This window comes from Passer montanus, unplaced genomic scaffold (assembly GCF_014805655.1).
Source record: "Passer montanus isolate IOZ18808 unplaced genomic scaffold, ASM1480565v1 scaffold4, whole genome shotgun sequence".
Lineage (NCBI taxonomy): Eukaryota > Metazoa > Chordata > Aves > Passeriformes > Passeridae > Passer > Passer montanus.
In genome coordinates this window covers 17,845,720-17,869,464 of record NW_024368818.1, presented here as the reverse complement: position 1 = coordinate 17,869,464, position 23,745 = coordinate 17,845,720, and the positions used below count along the sequence as shown (strand labels likewise).

Here is a 23,745-nt window from a genome sequence, read left to right as displayed (position 1 = left end):
GAAAAGTTCTGGGACTTCTTGGTGCTGGTCTGGCTTTTCTCCTTGGTAATAATTCTTAGATATTAGAAGGGAGAATTTTCCCATTTTTGCTCCTGTTTTGATTTGTGGTTTTGATGGCTGATTGATTTTTCTGTGTAACTGATTTTATTTTGCTGTTATTTGATTTACTAAAGTCAGCAAAGTGAGGGTTGAGGACATGACTGTGTTTTGAGCAAACTTCATGTTATGTTGGAAGGGTTTTTTGAGAGTGTGCACTAGACCTTTATTAAGACCCATGCAATTGCAGTTTTCCATCAGTCAAGACTCTGCATTGGTATGATGGAGAAATTGTTGCAGTTATCAACAGCAGTGCAAAACCAAAGGATAGAGATGTTATTTATCAACTAAATTAGATGGACCAGACTGCAGAATGTTCTACCAGAAACAATGCTGCAAAAGACATGTAAAATAGGGTTGAATCTAATGCATTTGTTCCCTTTTGCAATGTTAACTATGCTAAGAGGCTGGGAAGATACGCTCAATGTTTTATCCCGTCTGTACTGAGGGACAAGGGTGACATCTGAGTGTACCAGAGTTGTAAGGACTCACCCCAAGGATGATGTTCTCACAGTGGCTGGGCTAAATTCAGCTTCACCTACAGAGGTAATTTAAATACACAAAAACCATCCACAAGTACTGAGGCCAACTGGCACAGAGCAGTGAGCATCTAAGCCAGCCTTAGATCAACCTTTCGTAGCCTCCGAAACAACACAGATGCATAAAAAGAGACTGGTGGAAATGAGCTCTGTTTTTCTTTTTTAGTTCCTGATCCAGACTGAAGTATTACTTGGGAGAGCACCAGCTGACACAGGCAAACACTGTATCACAGATGCTTCTGACAGTGCAACAGCAGAAATCACTGTATTGTAGTGTCTAGGACTGTTTCCAGACACTGTTTAATTTAGTTCTTGGATATAGTCTTCATATTCTCATCTGTGACATGAGCTCTAACATCTACTCTAGAGGAAAAATTATTCAGTATGCCCTGACTATGCCAGTGCAGGAAGACCTGGGAATATTAAAGTAGTTGCCAAACAGTAATGCACAATATTTTAATTATTCAGAACCACTCTGCCACTGTCACAGAGAAAAGACAAGGGCTTGGCAGAGATAAAATCCTACCATCACCAGCAAAACCAAGAGAGAATTTGGAATCCCCAGGTGTTTCTTTCCAGATGTTGTCTCTCATGATGCTGTTGTGTGGGTTTAACTCTTGAGCCAGAGGATACATATGAAAGCTAGAGTTCTGTACATACACACACCTGCACCTTTTTAGCACAAACAGCACAATTCAAGCAGAGGAGGTTAATGATTTCCCACACAATGTAATCTAATTTATAGATCTGTATAAATGTTTTATGGCAACGCTTGATTATGTGATGTCCCAAATGATTTATCAAAGAAGCTGATGTAGAAGACCAGCAAGAAATGCTGGGGAATTAACTGCCTCATTCTTTCTGTGGAAAAAACAAATACTCAGAGCCCTCAGGAAACTTGAAACCTGTCTGGTGCAGAAAAAAGCTTGTAATTTGTTTGCATTTGATGACTCTCCTTAGTTGAAGGTAGTAGTGATAAATTCACAATTTGTGACAAGTAAAAAGAGGAGCAAGGAAGGTGCAATGCACATTGAAGTAGTTTAATCACCTACAGAATACAGTGTCTGCAAAGCAGGTTTTCCTCGCTGTGCCTTACTGCTCAAACTGGAGGAAAAAGAAGAGGAAAAGCAGGCTTCATAGTGGACTTTAAAATGCTGAAATAGCAAAATATCAGGAATAGAATGGCAAATTAAAAAATGCAGGTTATCTGGGAGAAGTATATCATCAACTTCCATTTTTCTGATATTAACATCGTCTTTCCAGAGAAGGGCAATAAAGCTCATGAAAGGTCTGGAGCATGCGTCTTATGAGGAGTGGCTGAATGAGCTGGAGATGTCTAGTCTGGAGAAAAGAAGGTTGAGCAGACACTTTATCAATTTCTACAACTACCTGAAAGGGGGCTGTAGTCTGGTGGAGGTTGATCTTCTCTCCTAGGTAACCAGCAACAGGACAAGGGGAAAGGCCTCAAGCTGTGCCAGGGGAGGTTCTTGTTGGATATAAGAAAAAAAAAATTGTTGAAAGAGTTGCTAATCATTGGAAGAGGCTCCCCAGGGAAGTGATGGAGTCACAATCGCTGGAAGTATTATAAAAGAGTAGATATGGCACTTTGTAAAGATGGTTTTGTGGGTGTGGTGGTATTCAGTCAAAGGTTGAACTTGAGGTCCAGAACGTCTTTTCAACCTTGAAGATTCTACAATCTCAGGAGACTGGTAATGAGGACTATCCCCACTACCCAGGTTACCAAAACACAACGTGCATCTGTGGTACTTTCAGTGTGAGCCATGTCTGTGAGTGACAAACTCCCACAATCTCCTAATGAGCTTCGACAGAGGAAGTCACAAAATGGTCTGGGGATCAGGATGTTGCTGTTTTAAGCACTTCAGCAACTCCGTGATGATGCCCCGATCTGTTTATTTTCCGCATGCTTGGACAAGACAGACAAGTCACAGACTCAGCATGGATTGTAAGCACTTACATGAAGCATCTGATTGTGAAGTGCAGAGATCCAGGTAACTCAAAAGAAATGCAGCTCATATGGTGATGAAAGCTCCTTTTTTTTAAACCTGTGGTATCCATGAAACTAGCTTTTTTACACATAAACAAAGGCAGCTTAGCTTTCTTCTAAACAATGAGCTCTAAGTATCTAGAATAAAGAAACAGCTTGCAATTGTTCCCAAGGAAATTTTCTGTTCTGACAGTGCACGTGCTGGTTGCATTCTTTTACTAGCCTAAGAGAGTCACTACTTCACTACTAAAAGGATGGTATCTTATACTCTGGTCAATTCCATAATTCCAGTGCATAGTCTTGGGAATATCTGCCACTGAAGAAGCAAATGAATGAGCACAGAAGAAACAGAGTAATGCCTGGGATCTGACCTTTTATGTCAAACATTATTATAAGTGAGTAACTGGGAATAGATGCAACATTCCTACAAGATGCAGAAGCAGGTTTTGGCAAAGGATTTGCAAAAAAGGCTGAAAACCTGAGTGTTGTGTGATGCACCTGACCTAGAAGACTTATCAGTTTATTTCTCCGTAATTGCAAGATGATGATCTGTCTCTGATTTAAAAGGCCAAAGGTGGCATACATATTAGCATGTCACTGAACACAATTATCGTGTATAAGATTCTCATTGAACAAAGAGGATTTTATCTAAGTCAGCAAAACTATATTAAGATAGTAGCTTTGTAAATTTGGTGATCAGAAAGAGTTATGCTGGATAAATTAAAGAGTGTCAAAAGTAAGAGCATTAACCTGTGATTGTTCCCACTGTAGCTGATATCATCCCTGGAAAAGTTTTGAACCAGCACTTAAAAATTATTTTGGAGACAATTTAGCATGTGTGGGCAAAAGAATATCCTAAGGCGGCGAGTGCAAATGTTCAACTCTGTCTGAAGGAAAACAGAGTTTAGAGATAAATACTTAAATTTTGCAGGTTATCTGAAGTAATGCCTTTGAGTATGTCCTTTGATTTAAGCAACATGAGAGAAAAGTTAAAAACAAATCAGACAACAAGAGGAAGTGCCATGATCATTATTAATGCCTGAGAGATAAAGAAAGGGACATTCACTGGAATGTGGCCAACATCATAAATTGTAGACCAAGAACAGAAGAAAAGTAAACAATGGCACAATTGCAACGACTTGCAAAGTTAAACTTAATTTAAACATAAAATTTAAAAATGTCCAGTATTAAGAACCAGAAGCCCACCTAAGCCATTACTTGTGAGAAGTAAGGAGACAATTCTTGCCATCAGTCTTTATTGCCTCTTGACTTCCATCAAGTAGCTGGTATGGACAACAGAGCCCCAGAGGCAGAGGTCTGTAGGCATCACAGAATAGTTTGGGTTAGAAGGGAGTTTTAGACCTTGCCTAGTCCAACCCCTCTGCTAAGGGCAGGAATACCTTCCATCAGACCAGGCTGCTCGAAGCTCCATTTAACCTGGTCTGTAATGTTGCCAGGGATGGGCCATCCACCACCTCTCCGGGCAACCTGTGACAGTGTTTCTCCATGTTTCTTGTAAACTTGTTCCTTATATCTAGTTTGAATCTACACTCTTTCAGTTAAAAACCATTGTCCCTTGTCCTATTGCTACAGACCTTATTAAAAAGTCTGTACCTATCTTTTGGATTACATTTCTTTTAACTATTGGAATGTTGGAATAGAGTTTCCCTGAAGCATTCTGTTCTCCAGGCTGGACAACCTCAACTTAGCCCTTCCTCACAGGAGAGGTGCTGCAGCTCTCAGATAATTTTTGTGACTCTCCTCTCACCTTGCTCCAATATCCATATCTTTCCTAAATTAGAAACATTTCTACACATTCACATCTGATGCAGTATTCCATTTCTGACTGTGAACTGTTGATTGCACTGGTTCTTGAAAAGGTACAATGCATTATGGATCTGTAGAAGAACAGGAAAAAATTCAAAAGGTGACAAAAAATGTGTTGTATGAATCCTTAATCAGAATATATTTTATCAGAAAGTGTTCAAAGAAATACACTTTTTAAACTGTTAAACAGTTGGTTGGAAATCACAGCCTGAAATGGCTATTTTCAAAACAGAATTCCAAACCCCTCTTTGAATCTGTGTGCTTTTGTATATGTTTATGCACACATCCACTTATATGTATACTTTTATGTGTAGCTATACATAAATAGTAGGAAAAGGCTGCTTCACTAATACGATGAATGATACTTAATGTTTACAAAAGACAAGAATCTGTGGCTCAGGCTTGGAATGAAGCCATACTGGTTCAGTGCAAATTAGTAACTGCATGCCAGGAGAGAGCTGGTCTGCTAAGATATTTGCAGTGTTTTATTGCCTGGATTAATTAATGCTTATGGTTAAGAGAATGATAATCTACTGGCTTCCAAGAGGGAGTCAGGCAGTCTCCCCTGCTCAATGGACTGTTCGAAGATTTGAAATATTTGAGGCATCAGAGGCTACTGAGAAGATTTATACAAGTCAGTGCTTGAGCTTCCCATTCCTAGAAATTTGTTATTAGAAGGCTTCCTGGAGCTCAAGTCAATATTACAGCTTCCTAATGGACTTTTATTCTTTCCAAATTTCAATGAATTTCAGGTTCTTCAAAAAACCTAACTATTTCACACTTTTTTTAAACTTTCACTTTTTAATGCATTATGCATATGTTTGAGGTTTAGTTGCCCTTTTCTGTTTTGATCACTTTTGTACAGAAACAGTCATTTCAAGTCCTTGCCTAAAGTATAACTACATAACAGCCATTTTTATTCTCCTAATATAATTTTTTTATTAAGCTGCTAATCTTTCATTTCAAAACAGTACGGGATGTGTTCAATGAAAGACCAAATCCATTTTGTTTTCCTTTTTGTATGACTTCTAAGACTATCACTTAGACTTCTACCTCTTGGAAACATACCTGAACATCAAAGAGGATCTGAGAAAAGGAGCCATTCATTAACTCAAGAATTTTAAAAATTTGAGCCACAGAAAAACCCAAGTATATTATGAAAGAGGACTCAAAAATGTTGGAATGACATTATTAATTAAGGTTCTACCATTCTGTTCTTGTGGCTTCTTTATATCAATAGAAACTTATTTTCTATAGAAAAAAAAAATCACAATTATTATTTACATAAATACTGAAGGGAATATTTCTACTACTCTATTAAAAAGAAGACCAAAGACAAGACACCCTGATATTACGGAACTTGTCACTGTGAGGATTGGAAAATTGGTGACTAAATTAATTAGAAACTGAAGACTTCCATGCCATTGCTATATAAATGTTCCTCAATGATTTATTTTTGTTGTTGTTATTTACTGAAAGTAGTTTTTTTTAACTGAAAGCAATCATTAAAAAATTACATATGTATAAGTCTAATATGAAAAAGGAAGTATTTATATTTTTTATATTTTTCAAAGAGTAGTGCTGTTCCTATTATGTGACAATGATAAAGTTCCTTTAAGTATTTCTTAGAGAGAAAGTTTTGTTCTTGAGGATTGATCCCCTTTATGACAACAACTCAAGACAGCTCTGCATCTTTCACCTGAGAAGTGTGAGACAGGTGAGGAGAGAATTTCTTGGCATGGAACTTTTATGTTTTTAAGTTCCCTGTATCTTTAATTTATTTCCATCTACAGCTGGCGCAGTAGATTTCTAAACCATTCCTGTAACTTTTTTGGATGAAAATTTTATATCCCTTCAAGGACACCCACAAGTCATGTATTGACTTGACAGGGGAGGCTGTCAGAGTCTTGATAGTATTTTCAGTTCCTTTAGTTTTATCCTTTGAGAAACAGTCTTTGTTATCCAAGAGTGGCTACTGAGTACATGTTTTGACTGGCACCGATTCAGGCACTGCTCTTTTCACTGATGCTAGCTGGTTTAGATATCAGCCTACACTTTCAGAAGCAGGGTCTAAAAACATAGTCTAAAAATGACTCTGGCAATCACATATACTCATCATTTAAAGCTAGAAGAGTATGCAAGATCATTTTGTGTGACTGCATGTTATGTTACAAGCCATTACATCTAAGCATTACACCTTATTAATTTCAAGAATTCAGTTTGACTATACGGTGTAGGTCCAGATTCATCCTGTATAACATAAGACACCCAGTGAAATGCCCACCTTGGATCCCCTGCAGACAAGAATCTATAGAAAAAAATAACCCCTCAAGAGGGCAAACCAGAGCAGGATATGAACTGTCCTGTGAAGAATTCCTTCTTCATTTACACAAAGATGCCCTTGAACTTCTAAAAAAAAAAAGCCTGAGAGATTTAATGACTATTTCTATGACCCTGTGGCTACTCACATGGCAAAAGCCAAAGAATATTAGGGAAATTAAGGAATAAACAGAGAACAGAAATAAAAGTATTATTATAAAATTGAATAAAGTCTCCGTGTGTCCAATTCTTGCATATAAAATGCAGATTCACAAACATCAGAACTTTCTTGACAAAAAATATGCCAAAACTAGAAATTTAAAAGGCAAAAAATTATAGGTAAGCTTGCTGATTAGGAACAACTAAATACACTGAGGTTCTTCAGCTTGTCAGAGGCAGCTGAGAGACTATGACTGAGACAGTCTGGATGTTTTCATGGTCCCTTTCAATACCAGAGCTAGCTAACAGCAAATAAAGCCAGGAGGCCAGCTGAACCAAAAGGAAGGGATTTGTGTGCATGTGTGTTCCAGGGTCAAACCACGAGAACACAGCCGTGCTGCACAGTGTGTAGTTATGCCATGGAACTCAGAAGTCTGATAAAATGAAATAAGGAACATTTGTCATCTATGACTTCCATCCTCCAGAGGTTTTTAAACAAATCTTATAATTTAACTACCGTAGGAAATCCATTGCTTATTTGAACAGTGCAGGAGGTATAAATGACAAAAAAGTGAGAGAAAAAGTCCATTAACTTGCAGCTTATGCAGCTCCAGGAACAGACACTGTGTAGAGATGACTGTGTTGGGCAAAGCAACATCTGTCTGAGAAAAAACATCTGGACTGCTGCAGCATTCAGTGAGGAGTAAAATTTATCTTGAAGATTTTCCCTGTGGACTAGCAAAAATATACAGTTTTTACACAGAATTTCCTTACAGCAGTTCAGTATAATTTTATCAGAAATTTTGAGACTATTGCAAAGTGGCTATCACAGATACTCTTTTAGGGAGTTTTGCCATTAGTATCACATCAACAATATTCAAAACACTTCCAAAAAAGCCATTTGAGAACCAGACCACACCTCATATTTGAGATCAATACACAGAGATCTTCCCACTTACTCAGCATCTAAGGGTTTGGATTCTATTTGAGATATTCTCAGCTGCACTTGGGCCACAATGAAATGCTACAGAAAGCTGTGATCCCACCCTCACAGATGTTCAAACAGCAGCGTGGCTGATATAGCTCATAAATTCAGAGTAGGGGGTGGCTAGAAAATGCTGCTTTCAGCTGTCCACTGTGAATGTCACGATGAATGGGCATACGGTTAAAAAAAATCACAGACTGTTCTTACTTATACCTGCAACTGGATGCAGGTCAAAATATGCCTTTCTGCTGTTAAAGAATTATTTATGTAACAGAAGTCATATGCCAGAATCGTAGCAGTGGTAACTGATTTCATATAAGCAAATCCTGCCTGATATAAAAGAACACGGTTTTTCCATGGTTAGGAAACACAACCTTTGTGAATTCAATCAACAAGTTTTTAAATGCTTGTTGACATTAATAATAAAATGACTAGCTTTAGGGTATACGAAGTATTGCAACCCCATAAAGTTTAAGCACTGGCAGGGAAAAAGAGTAATTGCTAAAGCAAACAGCTCAGCATCTGGTTTAGTTGTGTTCATCAGCGAGTGGTGATGAGCATGATCCTACCCTGCATCCTTGCAGCTACAAGAAGAGATGGCCTATAACATACGGTTACTGGAACTACAGAATGATCAAAACGGGGAGAGACTGGATCTCAGGAAAGTTTTTTTTCACTGAAATGGTGCTCAAGCATTGGAACAGGCTGTTCAAAGAAGTCATGGAAACATGACAAGCATGAAGATGTGGGACATGGTTTAGGGACATGGTTTAGTGGTGGACTTGGCAGTGCTGGGTTAATGGTTGGACTTGGTGATCTTAGAAGCATTTTCCAAGCCTCAGGATTCTATGACTCTCTGATCCTGATACATGCTGCAATGTTTTCTGCACATCATTGCATCAGTAACGAAAGATGATACCCCTCTGTAATAATTCTGCAGCTCTCTGCAATGTAACTTGGTGAATGAGCAGCTCTCCTCTTTTGATCATCAGACGATGAGTGCCGCCTGTCTAAGTAAGGAGTCCATGTTTTTAGACCGACCATGTACCTGCTGAGATCAAACAGCAGAGTCACCTTTCAGATCTAACATCACATATCCAGAGACACCCCTGCTATGACAGAAATTACTCATGCCTCTCATGATGAGGGATTTCCATTCACCCAGCAGGAGGTGAAAGAAGACACCTCCTCACTATGTGTTAATGTTTTTGTGATCCAGCAGCCAATGGGGAACCCTCCAGCTCCACACTCCACAAATGCCCACCAAGACATAAGCTGTCATTTATGAGCCCACACTGTCCAGCACAGAGGATAGTTTCAAGTCCTTCTCAATGTGTAAAACTGAGGGTAAAGGCCATACAGCAACTACTCTAAAACCCTCTCTTGTGTATTGTGACTACTATGGTCCCAGCAGTGAACAATTCAGATTATTGCTCAAGGCTAGATCCCAACTCATTCTATCCACTGAAAAAAGGAAAAAAACCATGACACACAAATTAAACACGGATAGTAAGCTCTCTGATCTCACTGCAGTGAGTAAAGTTTAAATGAATTTAAATGACTTCTTGATTTGTGAGCAAGAATTAGCATATTCCTGTTTAAGTTATAAAAGAAAAAAAAAACAAAATCAAAACTAAATCCAACACCTAGTCACATAGCTCTTAAAAGTCACTTCCTATGGGTTACCCATAAGTCTAAAAAACTCAGCCCATTTGGAAAAATATATTAAATTCAATATATATTGGACTCAAATATCATGGAACCATAGAATGGATTGGGGTGGAAGAGACATTAAAGAACATCTAGTTCCAGCCCCATAGTCATGGTCAGAGACACCTTCTACTAGACCAGGCTGCTCAAAGCCCCATCCAACATGACCTTAACAGTTCCAAGGATAGGTTTGCCACAGCTTCACTGGGCAGCCTTTGCCACTGCCTCACAACCCTCCCAAGTAAAGAATTTCTTCCTAATCTAAACCCATCCTCCTTAAGCTTAAAACCATTACCCCTTTTACTGTCACTCCATGCCTGTGTCAAAGGACCCTCTCCAGCTCTCCTGCAGCCCCTTTATGTACTGGAATGTGGTATAAGGTCTCTTTGAAGCCTGCTTTTCTCCAGGCTGAACTGCCTCAACTCACTTAGTCTGTCTATATATAATAGACTCCAGGGGTTAAGCTAGAGACACACAGGAAATAGCTGCATACAGTGTCTCAGATACAGGGACAATATTTTTACCTACGTACAAACAGTAATTAAAATGCCCAGACACGTGAAGAAATGTTTTTTCTTAATGCTATTAAAATTTACCTGTTACTAGGAGCGCATTCTGTTAAATGCATGGTTTGCCCTAAGTGTAATGCTGCTGCATTTTACCTGGAATACTTAATTGTTTCCCAAGAATAGCAAATGGTTAACAGCTCTTCACACAGGAGCTGTGGAATGGTTTCTGTAAATTTCACTGCAGTTCACTGCCTGCATTTAGACCAAGTGACAAACTGACTTTCAAGAAAAAAAAAAGAAAAATGCACAGGAGAAGCAGATAAGCTTTACAGATCCTAGAAGGCAAATGTGGAACCAGAGCCACAAAGAAGCTGTCTGCTGCACGAGAGTGCAAAGTACCTCAGAGGTGTCAAAATACTAAGGTACAGAGATAGAGCTTCCTCAGGTTAATGGTCTGATAATATCACTGTTGAGACCTGGAAAGCCATTGCCTCAACATCCATTTCTGGCAATGTTGATATAAACTCTGCAGGGGTGGGGCTAGGGGCAAATTCTGGGGCTTTGCCTGCCAGGCTGATGAAAGAAGGAAAATCTATTTCACTGCTTAAAAGACAAGAGTGGCTTTTGGTGCAGGAGGTCAGACAGATACACGGGTAAGTTGCTGTATAGGAGTAGTCTCAAAAAGGACTACTGAAATGAAAACCAGATAAGGGCCTGGAACAAGATCCTACAGTCTATTAATGCCCTGGGATAGTGTAAGGGAGACACATGGGAACTCAGACATAAGGAAAGTGGTGACGGGGGGGGTAGGTTGCAGTGTTGACAACAAATATGTTTGTTCTATGGTAGGTAAAAAAACCCCTCGGAACAAAAAGCTCTTGCAGGCTGATATGGGAAGAAAAGCCTGTTTGTGGTGAATACAATGGGGAATTTGTTCACGTTGATGCAGACAAACCCATCACTTGAAAGCTGAAGTCGCTGTTTTGACCCTGTTCACTCCATGTTATCGAGTCAACCCAACTGGGCATTTAATCCCCCCCAGGACTAAAGAAATCCACCTTTCTCCCCTCTTGTGGAAAAAGGAAAACTTACTGCTCTGGGTGTATCTCCAGTAGACTTAGGCCCAGCAGGTGCTGGATGTGTGCAGCATCCTGTTCATGGCTGACTGCATTTTGCAAGTGTTGCTATCAGTGCGAATGAGAAAACTGCTCCACACATAGTCCCTGACCAGTGTTTTCTTCATGTCAGACTAAATCCATAACTAGAAATGGAATTTTTAAGTTTTTCTCTAACATAATTTAGGGTGCAGTCATTTCTATAGAGCCTTCTGGTACAAAAAGTCATCAGGTCATAGGGCACAATGAAACATGACAAAGCAAAATTAATCAAAAATTACTGTCTCAAAAAAAGAAATAAAAAGAGCACTGCATTCTGATTCTCAGTAACAATCTGCCTCCATGAAAATTTCAGGTGGACATTATGGGAAGAGGACAAGGATGAGTTCTTAATCTGGTGAGACCCCAAACCAGCACAGAGATAAACAGCAAAAGCATGAGAAATATCTGGCTGAAATCACTCCTTAGGCTGATAATTATATGCTGGATGTAGTTTGCTGTTGGAGCAGGGCTCTTCTGGGTTACAAGGACAGGAAGGAGATTCTGGGTTGAGACAGCGCTCTAGGACAAGTATCCAAGGTCCTATTCCAATTTTACTACCAGCATAACATGGGCTCCCTTTCATATCCTATGAGCATCCCCAATTCTCTATCTCTGAGAACACAGGAAATGAGTTCAGAGTTAAATAATTCTCTGGGTTAAATAATTTAGGCTTCCAGAAGGAAAGGTCAGCTTGCAAGTGTTATTTGAAAATTAATAAAATAGTACAGGTATTCAAAAAACAGCAAGAAGCAATAATCCCATCCAGGCACCTTATATTTTTTAAATATTGCAGCAAAGGAATTCATGTATTTCAAGGATGGAAAGGACTCCAATAACAAACTGGAGATCCTACCACAGTATCCAGCAAACCTAGTTCTACACCTGATAGTACTCTACATCCACAGCATTTGCATATTGCACCAGGTCCACAGGTTTCACATTCAAACCCCATGAGATAACATCATGTCCAAATAGTCCTTCCAATCTGGTCTATAAAAAGTTTCTCTCTAATAATAAGGTGCTAAGCATTGCATTAAATATTTCTGGATGGGCAGATCTGCCAGAACCTTGCTTCACCATGGGAGTCCTGTCTTGAATAATGTCAGGAGAACATTGCAATGAGTCAGTCAGGAATAACTACATTAAATATTTATTATCTTGTGGTCATCGTCCTTAATGAACAATCCAGAAGAAGATGGAGGTCAAAAACAGGATGAAAAGTAAGTAATATTGGTTTCAGGGCAGCAGAGAACAGAACAGGCAAGGAGATCAGAACAAGGGTACGTGGTTCTATGGGCGCATGGGTGATGGGTGAGAATAGAAAATTAAGGATGTCATGTAGCTACGAAAGAACAGGGAGCCAGAAGAATAAACTTCCAGAGCAAGACAGCTGCTGAAGGAAGTAATCTCAGAAGGTGTATTAGTGACAGTGTTTGGGAAACGAAAAGTGATAGTAGAGCCTCTGAATTTACATGGTGGGAAAATGAGAGAAAATTTCTACTAGGGGTAGAAATAGAAGTGAGGAGAAGAGAGGAAGAAAACAGAGACCTTGAAGACGGAAAAATGTGGGAATCAATTTCAAGAAAATGTGCAAACAGTAATGGATAATAATAGCACTCAGATGTTATGTAAGATCTGGTGTGTTTGCTGAGGGGACAACAAACTTCAGGCTCAGTAAAAGAAGATGGGAGGGTTTATGACGGGAATGTTTGTGTACAAAGCAACAGCAGGCTTCCTCACCAGAGGCTAGATTTACATCCTATACAAAGATATCACAGAACAACATAATGGTTGGTATTGAAGGGATCTTAAAGATCATTCCATTCCAGCCCCCTGCCATGGGCAAGGACACCTTCCTCTAGACCAGGCTGTTCAGGTCCCCATCTAACCTGACCCTGAACACTTCCAGGGGTGGGGTAGACACAACTTCCATTGGAAACCTGTGTCAATGCCTCACCACCCTCACAGTGAAGAATTTCTTCCTAATATCCAATCTGAACCTAACTTCTTTCTGTTTAAAGCCATTATTCCTTATCCTATCAGTACAGAAGAATACATGTCAAAATAATGCCTGTCTGGGAATACCAAACAATCACACACTTTAGGTTGTGAAAGCTCTACAATAAACAAGCCCAGGCATGAGGGCAGCTTCTGTTTTCTTCAGTGCTGGCACTTATCTCACAAGTCCTTAGGAAGGACCAGAGCTCCGAAGATGCTGCCTGAGGTAGAGTACATCAAGGACACAGCATTATCCATTCTTGTCTTATTGCCCAGAAACACACTCATCTTTCATAATCAGCAAGACAGCAGCAAAACTGTCTGGCATAGCACCATGTTTTCATTTTTCTTCATTTAATTGTGCTCTGTCCCACGGCACGGATCAACAAGCAAACAACAACATGCAAAAAAGAAACTAAGAGCTCGTCAGCAGGTCTGACTGGGGAGATTTACTTCTTGAGAGCTGGGCACAGAGCCAGATACATCGATGGTGGGACTTGCTAAGGGACATGTAAACAATTCTGAGAGAAGAGGCCAGAAAACGAAAATCTGAAAGAAATAATATTTCAATTTCACATTACTGACATAAAATTGCACTGGAGAACCTGACTGAACTCTGAGCTGGCATTGCACAACACTTCAAACTCCACCAGAGCTTGCACAAACAGAAATTTACAAGAACGGAGCAAGGCCAGGATTCGTATTTTCCCAACCTGGCAAAGGAATTCTGTGGTTTAACTGAAATGGCTTTTCTGACACATTGTATCTTCATTCTCACTTATTCCCTCTCTCCATCCCTCCTAGGATCTCTTCTTGCACCACCGCCCCCCCAATCAATCTATTTCCTTGAACAGCACAACACTTCAATCTAATCTTAATCTGATTGCCCAAATGTGTGGAGTCCCCTTCTCCCTCTCTCCTTGGCCCCTACTATCTCTACAGCAGACACTGAACCTGTTCTCCTGTGTGCGGGCTCTCAGCGCTGGCTTGGCCATTTATTACTGAGGCACGGCCTCCTCACACTGTAAAGAACCGCTGAAGAGTGACTTGTTTCACCACTGCCCGGCTCCCTCAGTAGGATCTGGAAGGACAATGGGCCATGCTGATCCCTGGAGGACTGGCCGTGGCGGTCCCTAGCAAGCGCGGCCCCAGCGCCCTGCCGTGCCGCCATCGGCGCCACGCAGCCCCTTGCCGGGAAGCCACAGGCTCCTGGTGGTGATTCCCTGCCTTGCTTTCTGTAATTCTTGGCTTTTTGCTGTTTTTCTGTGTTATTCATTGCTCTTTTCTTTGATAGTGAGTGAAAGTGAATTATCGTTTTGATTGGCACCGCTTGACCTCATTTGTGTCTGCTGGCCCTGGCTATTGGAATCCATCCTGCCCCACCCTCCCCCTGCGTTCACACCTCAGGACAGATCCGCATCAGGACACTGACATCTGCAAGATGAAAGAAAAAATTGTGCTCGGTGGCAAGACAGCAGGAAGGAGAGAGAATGGTGTGTCCTTGTCTCTGATTTCTCCAAAAGCCATGGTAATGCTCCAGCAAAACCCTTTGACAACAGATACGACTCTGCCACCCTCAGGAAGATTCCAGGGGCTGGACCACAGTGCCAGAGCCATTTACAAAAGACAAAGGAGACAACCAGGAGCAATAACATGGTTCATGGATAAGTCATCCTGAGATAAGGAGCCCTAAGACCACAGCTGAGTAATACACAGCCTGCCTGTTGCACTTGCCTTCTGTGAATGTCAGGGACCTTTAAAAGGTTTTAAGTATGGTTAGCACCATATTAAATATTGATCAGCTCGTTCACGCTGAAGTGAGTGACTTTACCAAGATCATGCAGCAGTGGCAAAACCCTGGAATAGACAACACCACGAAAAAAAAGCCTCCCACTCAGAAATTGCCTTGTTGATATAACAACTGCATATTTCTGTAATGCTGTTGTTCACAACATACCTGTGAGACACAAGGGATAATTGGAGGTCCTCTTGCTCATTCCACAACACATACAAAGTTATCCAAAGATATGGGATGCAATGCCATGGGACCCCATTGTTTATTTCACTAGACTTGGATGGGGCATTCATTCCTCAGGCTGAGAATGGAGAATGAGGAAAAATGTGCCCACCTCACTGAAGAAGCTCAAGCAAGAAGAAAGCAAATTGGAGGTTCTGAAAAAGCACAAACATGTTGCTTTTATCTAACATAGAAAATCCTACCTACTGCTCTCCAGTTTTATCCAACTGCCTACTGACTCTACTATATGTCTGTTGCTGGTGTTATTCCTTCTGTGAAGATTTTTATCCTGTCTGCCCTTCAGACTAGATTCCTGCATTGTACTCATTTTAGATTTAAAGCCAAAATTTGTCCAGAAACTTCATCTGAACCTGAAGCCTAATTATCACTTTCCTTTGCAATATTTTATGTATCTGTCAAGCTAAACCATAGCCAGGTTTTGAAGCATATTTCATGTTGCCTAGAATTATGGTCTGTGCTACAGAGGCAAACAAGATCACTTGCCTAATTTTACTATTGCTCAAAAGATATGATCTGCTGATAACTTCTAGATTTATGTATTGTAAGGCAGGACATTCTCATATAAGCAAGTCTCAGTTTTAGCAAAAAATTATTTTTTCCATGCAACAAGTCCTTGCTATCCATCAGGGTGTATTTCAGGATCTGCCAGTGTATTTAGACATACTCTGTAGTTTGGCACAGTAGGGGAGCAAAACACTATTTCAGGATTGCTGACACTTTGTCAATGTAAGTGATTTCAGAAGGTAGCTTTGTTATATATTTTTGATAGACTAAAGATGAATTTTTTCAAAAATGAACAGCAAGAGACACATGGTGAATGGGGAGTTGATAACTGTGAAAAAAGCAGCATCAGCAAGGAACTGGGTCCCCAGCTTTCTAGGGACTTCTGCTGTGAAATCTGGCTTCTTGCCTCTTCCCTTCAACTTCTTCTTCTAAAGAGTGATAAAATTGTTCTACTAATTCCTGACACAAGGAGGAAGATAGAAGCTCTGTCCAGACAAGATGGCAGTGCTGCAGCAAATATGTCTGATGCTCTCGTGAATGAGTAGCCTAGCAGAAAACTTTTATGTGATTTTTCCCTGCTAGGAAAACACAGCAAAGATTACTCCATCCATTTTGCAACTTTGTCATCGCAAGACATGACTTCTAAAAAATCCAGAAAGCAATGGTTGATTTAACAAAGGATTTATATAAGAACAGGGATACTGTTAGGAATACACAAGAGTTAGTGCCTTGGTTCACATGGAATGATTAGGGAACAGAAGGTGAAGCAAGAAATTGAGGACCTGTCCTATGTCATTTTTGGTCCTTCAGATGGAGACTTTTTCATGTCATAAATAAGCAATGGTTTGGGTTGGTAGGGACATTAAAGACCATCTAGTTTCCACACCCCCAACCATGGGCAGTGATACCATCTAGATTAGGTTCCCTGGAGCCCTCTCCAATCTGGGCTTGGGCACTTCCAGAGATGGGGCATCCCCAGCTTCTCTGGGCCAGTATTTTACCACCCTCACAATAAATAATTTCTTCGTAATCCCTAATCTAAACTCGCTCTGTTTCAGGTTAAAGACATTCCCCCTTGTCCTATCCCTACATGCCCCTGTCAAAAGTCCCTCTCCAGCTCTCCTGTAGCACCTTGGGGCCCTGGAAGGCTCTCTAAGGTCCCTCTGAAGCCTTCTCTTTTACAGGCTGTGCTGCCCCAAATCTCTCAATCTGTCTTTATGGAAGAGTTGCTCCAACCCTCTGATCATCTTTGTGGCCTCCTCTGAACCTTCTCTAACACTTCTGTGTCCTTGTGCTGAGGGCTCCAGACCTGGATGCTGTACTACACATGAAAGTACAATATTAACTTAGTTGTCCTGTTTTCATGTTAGGCTAGGCAGTTACAGCTGAGCTAAGTAAGTTCTCCCTGTATTATCGCTTGGTAGGAGAATTTCTTACTCTATCCATCCCTGGATTTCTCATGTAACAAGGCAGGAAGCTATCAAGACAGGTGCTGAGTTTCACCCATAGTGTGGAGACACTACAAAAGTACATGATAAAGTTACTGCCAGCAGCATCTGTAAAAAAGGCAGGGTTGTGCAGGTGCGAGATGACAGTCATCATAACCAAAGTACAATCAGTTCCCCACCCCTCTTAACAATTTCCAGCTGATGGCTCCATGGGTTGTCATTTTAAAAACAAGTGGGAGACCGTCATCAAACTAGCCCTTTGTGCCCTTCTATCCAGGGGTATCTAGAAAAATCTACTGACCTTTAGAGAGCAGTTTAGGCCTAATGCTCTGATATTAAACTGGCAGGTGTGTATTAAAAACACTCATTTATTCTGCTGTGAAGGGGAGGTTAAGTAAGGTCAAGAGTGCCTGCTTGACTTACGTCAAAAAGTTATTCTGTTAATTTTTTTGGTTGATCTTGACTCTTTCCCTGCAAATGACAACACTATTATTAATGTTAATTAGCCCAGGCCAAGTAATGGGATCATTGCGGAAGGAACAGCTTTGATGTGTGCAAGTAACATCTAATATGTGGTGTAATAGTGCTCTGTTACTACTCAATAAAAATATATTTCCAGTTATTAAATACAGGAACTGGAATTTCAGTCCCATTAAGTTAATGGCAGAACTCCCAGTAACTAGAATGGGATGAGCAGAATTCACTTTTATAAAAATCCACTACTTTCAACATTTTCTGCACTTGAGTAAGCCAAAGGAAATGTCACTCTGACATGCCAAAGACCTTATTTACTCTTTTCCACAATACTTGTCTTCTCTATCCTCAGTTTTAAGATTCAGAGCTCTGTGTTTCTCACTCCATCTTACCATCATTGAGCCATGCGGTTCAACAGATGTTACTTAAGCAGCACAAGCTTTGTTTCAGATTCCTAGATTGGGTCAGAAATTACACCTACTTCTTTAATGTTTTAAATATCATGCATAAATTAAACTAGTATTGGCCCAAAATAGGAGCATGCACTCATGCTTTTACATCCATTTAAATAAATGTCTTCATCTTAACCTCAACAACACCATCTATTTCTAACCAAACTTTTTTTTTGTTTTAAGATAATTCAAAAATGGATATTTAGGGCTCAAAATATCCACTCTCGTGACTGGAAAAAAGGTCCAATTAGAAGAAATTTTTGGGTAAAAACACCTCCACAGGTTCCTTTCTTACTGAGCTGTTCTATGACTATAAAATATTTGGAAATCCAAACTGAATGTCTTCTGCACAAGTGCATATCAATGCTCTTCTGGATAAACAAGGTGCATAATTCAGCTGGGATAGCCCTACCATTCGTAATGTACTTTGGATAACACTCACATATTAACAGTAAGGCTGATGCATGTGGTAGATAATAGATTTACTTGACAAATTTACACATCAGCACAGGTGTGGTAGATCACCTGGTTCCCTCATACTTCAGTCCTATAACACATGGATTTCCTATAGCATAGAATCATGGAATATTTTGGTTGGAAGGAGTCTTAGAGACTATATAGCTCCAGCGTCCTGTCCCATGGGGAATGATATCTTCCTGGCCTTGAACACTTCCAGGGATGGGGTAGTGACACCTTCTTTGGGCACTGTGCCAGTGCCTCACCACCCTCACAGGAAAGAATTTTTTCCTAATTACAGATGTCAGCCTGCCCTCTATCAGCTTGAAGTCTTTCCCCCCCACTTCATGCCCTTGTTCACAAGTCCCTCTTCAGATCTCTTACAGCCCTTTAGGTAGTGGATGATAATCCAGTCTTTCCAGAGCCTTCTCTTGTTCAGACTGAACAAGCTTAACTCTTTCAATCTGTTTTCATATCCACCAGGTATGACCAGAAAGTCTGAAATGTATATGGTGGGTTGAGTTGACATATGTGCAGGCCTGAGTAAGCCTGCACAGACTAAAAATACCCCAGAGAGAAAGTTCAGCCTTGAGCAAACTTTCACATTAGTCAGCAGAGCTCTAAGCACAGCCACATCTTTTGTTCTGTCTCTATAAATCTTGACTGAGACTTTCTGTTGCATAGTGCATAAATAATGTTTTGCTTCTATTCCCTGTCTGCATTGATCCACACTGGCCTTTACAACTTCATCTTGGGTGACCCTGCTGTCAGAGGTAAAGACCTGTCTGCAAAAGAGCTGAAGACCCAGAGTGTAAAGCAAAGTTTACTCTTGTTGTGACTGTCACCGTCACCTGCCCGAATGCCTTTGGTGAATTGCTCCCAGCTCAGGTAGAGTTTTCTTACCTGAAAGGTCCCAACAGAACTGGAATCACTTCACAGAGAGTTCTTTTAATCTTCCTTCCTACATCAATTCCTCCAAATCCTTTATCTTGCCTGGAAGGAGATCATTGTCTTGCAAAAAAAAATAAGTAATTCTTTAAAAAGGGCATTTCATCTAATATATCTTAATTGCCATAATATTTAAAAAAGACACATGATTCCCTTAATTCAAAAGGCTAATGAATCATTTTTAATCATACAAAAATGTCATGTCCTATGGTGGTAAGCAGCCTAAAAAGCCCATGAGAAGTTGGTAGGCATATGCTGGCTTGCTCTTTCCGTAGCATGAAAAAATGCATGAGCCTGCTGCTGGCTCCTGACTGCACATGCCAGTCTTAACTTTGGAGAAGTAATCACTTGCTCCTCGACTCATTCCTCTCTTTTCATCATTTGATTGCAGATTCCAGATGGGTTTGGTAGCCAGTAATTACTTTTATAACTAGAACTCACTTGCAATGCATCAGGTTAATGTTAATGGAATTCTGTACAGACACTCATAATATTCTCTAACTTCTCTCCCATGCCAATGTAATAGTACTTCCTTAATACTAACCAAACAGTGATCTCTTATCTTTTTTTTTTTGACAGCGGGTATGTGGGAAGGAACAATTTACATTTTCCAGGCTCCTCACTCTCCTTTATTGTGTTTATTATATCTGTATGTGTTACTTTTATTTCTTAGTGCCAATGGATTTTTCTTCTAATTACAGCAATCTGATTTCAGTTTATTTAAATGCTGATTTATGTTTATGCTATCCCCTGGTATCAATTTCATTCCAACTAGATCCCAGTGTAACTTAATTACTTGTAGTCTTGTCATTCCAAACTAATGCTAATTAAAACAGTTTTATTACTGGAAGGTATTAAAGACTAACCCCTCCACTGTTCTATAAGAAAGAAAGTAAAGTGAAGGTGAGGAAAAAGAATGTTTACAAAACCAGAGAAAAGAGTGCATAGGAATGTCTACTACATCTGTTTTGTTTGATCACACAATGTGCTGTAGTTGCCTGAGCTTCACAGCTTGTTTTTATTGCCTGGTCTGGTGATCTCTTCCTGTTCTCACCCCTGTTGTTTCCATTTCCTCTTCTTTAACTTTGTCTGGATGCAAGAGTTGCAGAAGATGAAGGTGTACATCTACTGGTAACCAGCCTCTCTTCTCTTCATGTCCCCATGTCCCTCTTCCTCCCCCTCTGCCACACCTCTCCATACCTCCTCTCAGTTGCATCTCACTTTCTCTGCCTCCTCTTCTTCATCACATATCCCACTCTTTGCCATTCTTTCAAATCACACACTTGTTCATGTTCAAGAAAAACAGTGTTGTAATCCAATCATCCTCCCTGTCGGCTTAGCATGGGTGGATATCTCTGTCAGTGCTTTGTTCACTGCTGTTTGATTTGTCCAACATAAGGTGAAGCTGAAGCACTGACCAGTCTAAGCTTTTAATAGCAAGTGTTTTGCAACCAAAGAGAGATCAAAGGTGTGTTGGGGTGAGTTTGAGTTGGATGTTAGGAAAAGTTTCTTCACCCAGTGAGCAGCTGAGCACTGGAACAGGCTCCTAGGGAAGTGGTCACAGCACCAAGTGTGCTGTTCAAGATTTCAAGAAGCATTTGGAAAATGCTCTCAGGCACATGGTTTGCATTTTGGGGCTATCCTGTGCAGGACCAGGAGCTGGACTCAGTGATCCTTGTGGGTCCATTTCAGGATAATCTACAAGGTTAGGGTTTTTTTCTATGTGAATTTGAGATGATAACAGAATATATTGCTATGAGTCTTCAAGCAAACTAGGAGAGTTATTAGGCTGATAAAGCACCAGCTGAGTGCAATTATGTCCTACGCAGTGCTTGTAAACTTTACCTGCCTCTTCAATGCTTCCCATAAATCCCCCTGACTGCAGCATACAACTGTGGCTTCCCAAAATCCCTCCCCATCTCAGACACAGCTTTATTTTCCTCTACCTTATTCCTAAGTTCACATTTGCAGAAATAGTAATAAACTAACTCAGTTATTTTAAGAAAATCCCCAAGTCCTTACTCTTTAATACTAAAATAACTCCATATATATCTTTACAGGCTTACATACGCACATGTATGCAAATGGCCACAGTATTGTACTCAGGTGTTTGGCTTTCCAGCACAGTTTTTTGGTTTGTTGCCAGGAAACTGGAACACTTCTGATACACATGTGCAGAAGACATACTTAATTGTTTTTCACGTGTACCCAAATTAGGAGCCAGTGAAGGCTACTGTTATTTCTGCTGATGAGAAAGTGACATCTGTGGGAACAGAGAAAGCTACAGAGTGTGTCTGTCTGGGGCTAATTGATTTATACAACTTGCCGACAGACAGATGTGAACAAACACTTCTGACAAACAGCATGATTATAAATTAGCTTCTTCTTTTTATAGGAGGTAGGCTAAAAACACACAGCAAGGATAAATAATGGGTGCAGGAGACATGTTATTTATTTTCTGCATCCAATGAAGCACAGCAATTGTACTCTTTTCTGTGGGCTGGTTTCCTGTTGGAGTCTGGGAGTAGGGGAAAAAGAACTGAAGAATGAGGATGATCTCTACTAAATGGGAAGCATATTGCAGTATCCCAGGAAAAGATGTTAATTTGATCTCTCTGAGCTCTCTGTCTGAATTTGTGGGTTTTAGCTGTAGTGGATAGATTGTTATTAAGGAATTTCTGTGCTGTTTTTGTTAATGAAATTTACTCATATACAGACCAAGCAACTTAATTTCAGGATTTATGCTTTAGAGAAGAGTGTGAACTTCATCACATTGCTTTGATAAGTAAATAAAGTTGTGCAATTCCTTTGAATTGTCTCTTAAGTCAATGAACAACACAACTGGATTCCCCAGAAGAAGAAAGGAGGGTGTGAAGAGAGGGGTGAGCCTAACAGTCAGCTGAAGTCCTCTGTGGGGTTACATGAATGCTGAGATGACTCTCTAAAATAACTAAGTTCTTTCGTCAATGTTCCAGAAGAAGATTACAGGGGAAAAAAAAATAGAAAAATATCCTACCTCTTCATACCTACATGAAAGAAAAAGAGTTCCACATACTATTGTTTAGATGAGTTTCACTTCATTTTCCCATATATAAGCAGGAGGCAATAAGAAATAGAATTGAAATTAATTTGTCTCAAAGTAGTGGAAATGAAATTTTTAAAAGCATTAAACATGAAAACAGACCACAGAAATTTACAACAAAGATTACATTATCTAAACTCATTGGTAAAACAAGTGGAGAAATTAAAAAAAGGTAAAAAGGAATTTTCTTATCATCCCTTAAGCTCCCAACATCCCTATCTGCTCCTATCTATCCGTGTTCTACCAGTCTCATTACCAAGCATGAGGCAGCAATAACAAGGACTAGTAGAGAGGAGTATGCTGTGTATTCCTGCATTTTATACAGAAGGAAAGCTTGCCATCCATCATCACAGTTCCAGAGGGAGAAGCAATGCTGAATCTTTCCACTACAATGCTTTCCACCACCACACAAAGAAATGTTAGTGAGAGAGAGAGAGAGAGAGAGCACACGAGTGCTAAGTGCACCAACACAAGGGTAGAAATGGAAAAAAAAACCCTCAGAAAAGTCATTACTCATCAGTCTTCAGATTTACAGCCTTCAAGGTCTGGGAGGGCGGGCGCTCAACACAGGCAGCAGCAGCAGACACGGCTGCTCCTCAGCTAAGGCATGACCTTCCCTGACTGCCCAGCCCTGGGTATGCAGATGATGGGAGAAGGGCAGGGAAAGTTCCTGCTGCTCAGTTCCTGGGGTGCTGCCCTTGTATAGCTGCCTTGTACAATTCAAAGCAGCAACACTCAGCATCAGATCTGTGAAGGGCAGTAAGCAGCCAGCAGCAATTCTGGCAGCCAGTGAGGGATTTTTGAGGACGAAAGCTGAGTGCAATCAATGAGAGGTAGGCAAAGCAATTCCCAGACCTGTGGCTTCTGGGAACAGGTAGATACAGAGGCAGACCTTTGCAGGCAGAGGCTTGCTGGACTCATGAGAGCTCGTGGTGTTTACCCTGCTGAGGGTCTGTGGTGCAGTGAGGTTTAGTACTGAGGGTCCTGTTACCCTCACTGGCATCCATCAGAACCTGATATGAGGAAGACAAAATACAAG

The 23,745-nt window shown here is 40.4% G+C and overlaps 1 protein-coding gene across 11 annotated transcripts in view; it reads right to left on the bottom strand.

The window, feature by feature from the left end:
* The window catches only part of TENM4 (teneurin transmembrane protein 4), a 592,138-nt gene that overhangs the window by 523,304 nt on the left and 45,089 nt on the right, over positions 1-23,745 (bottom strand). The window contains exon 2 of one of the 11 annotated variants that reach the window (XM_039718527.1): positions 19,580-19,687. The exons of the other annotated variants lie outside the window; for them this stretch is intronic. The gene's annotated coding sequence lies outside the window, so the exon portion shown is untranslated. The remainder of the gene's footprint in view (positions 1-19,579; positions 19,688-23,745) is intronic. 11 annotated transcript variants of the gene reach the window in all.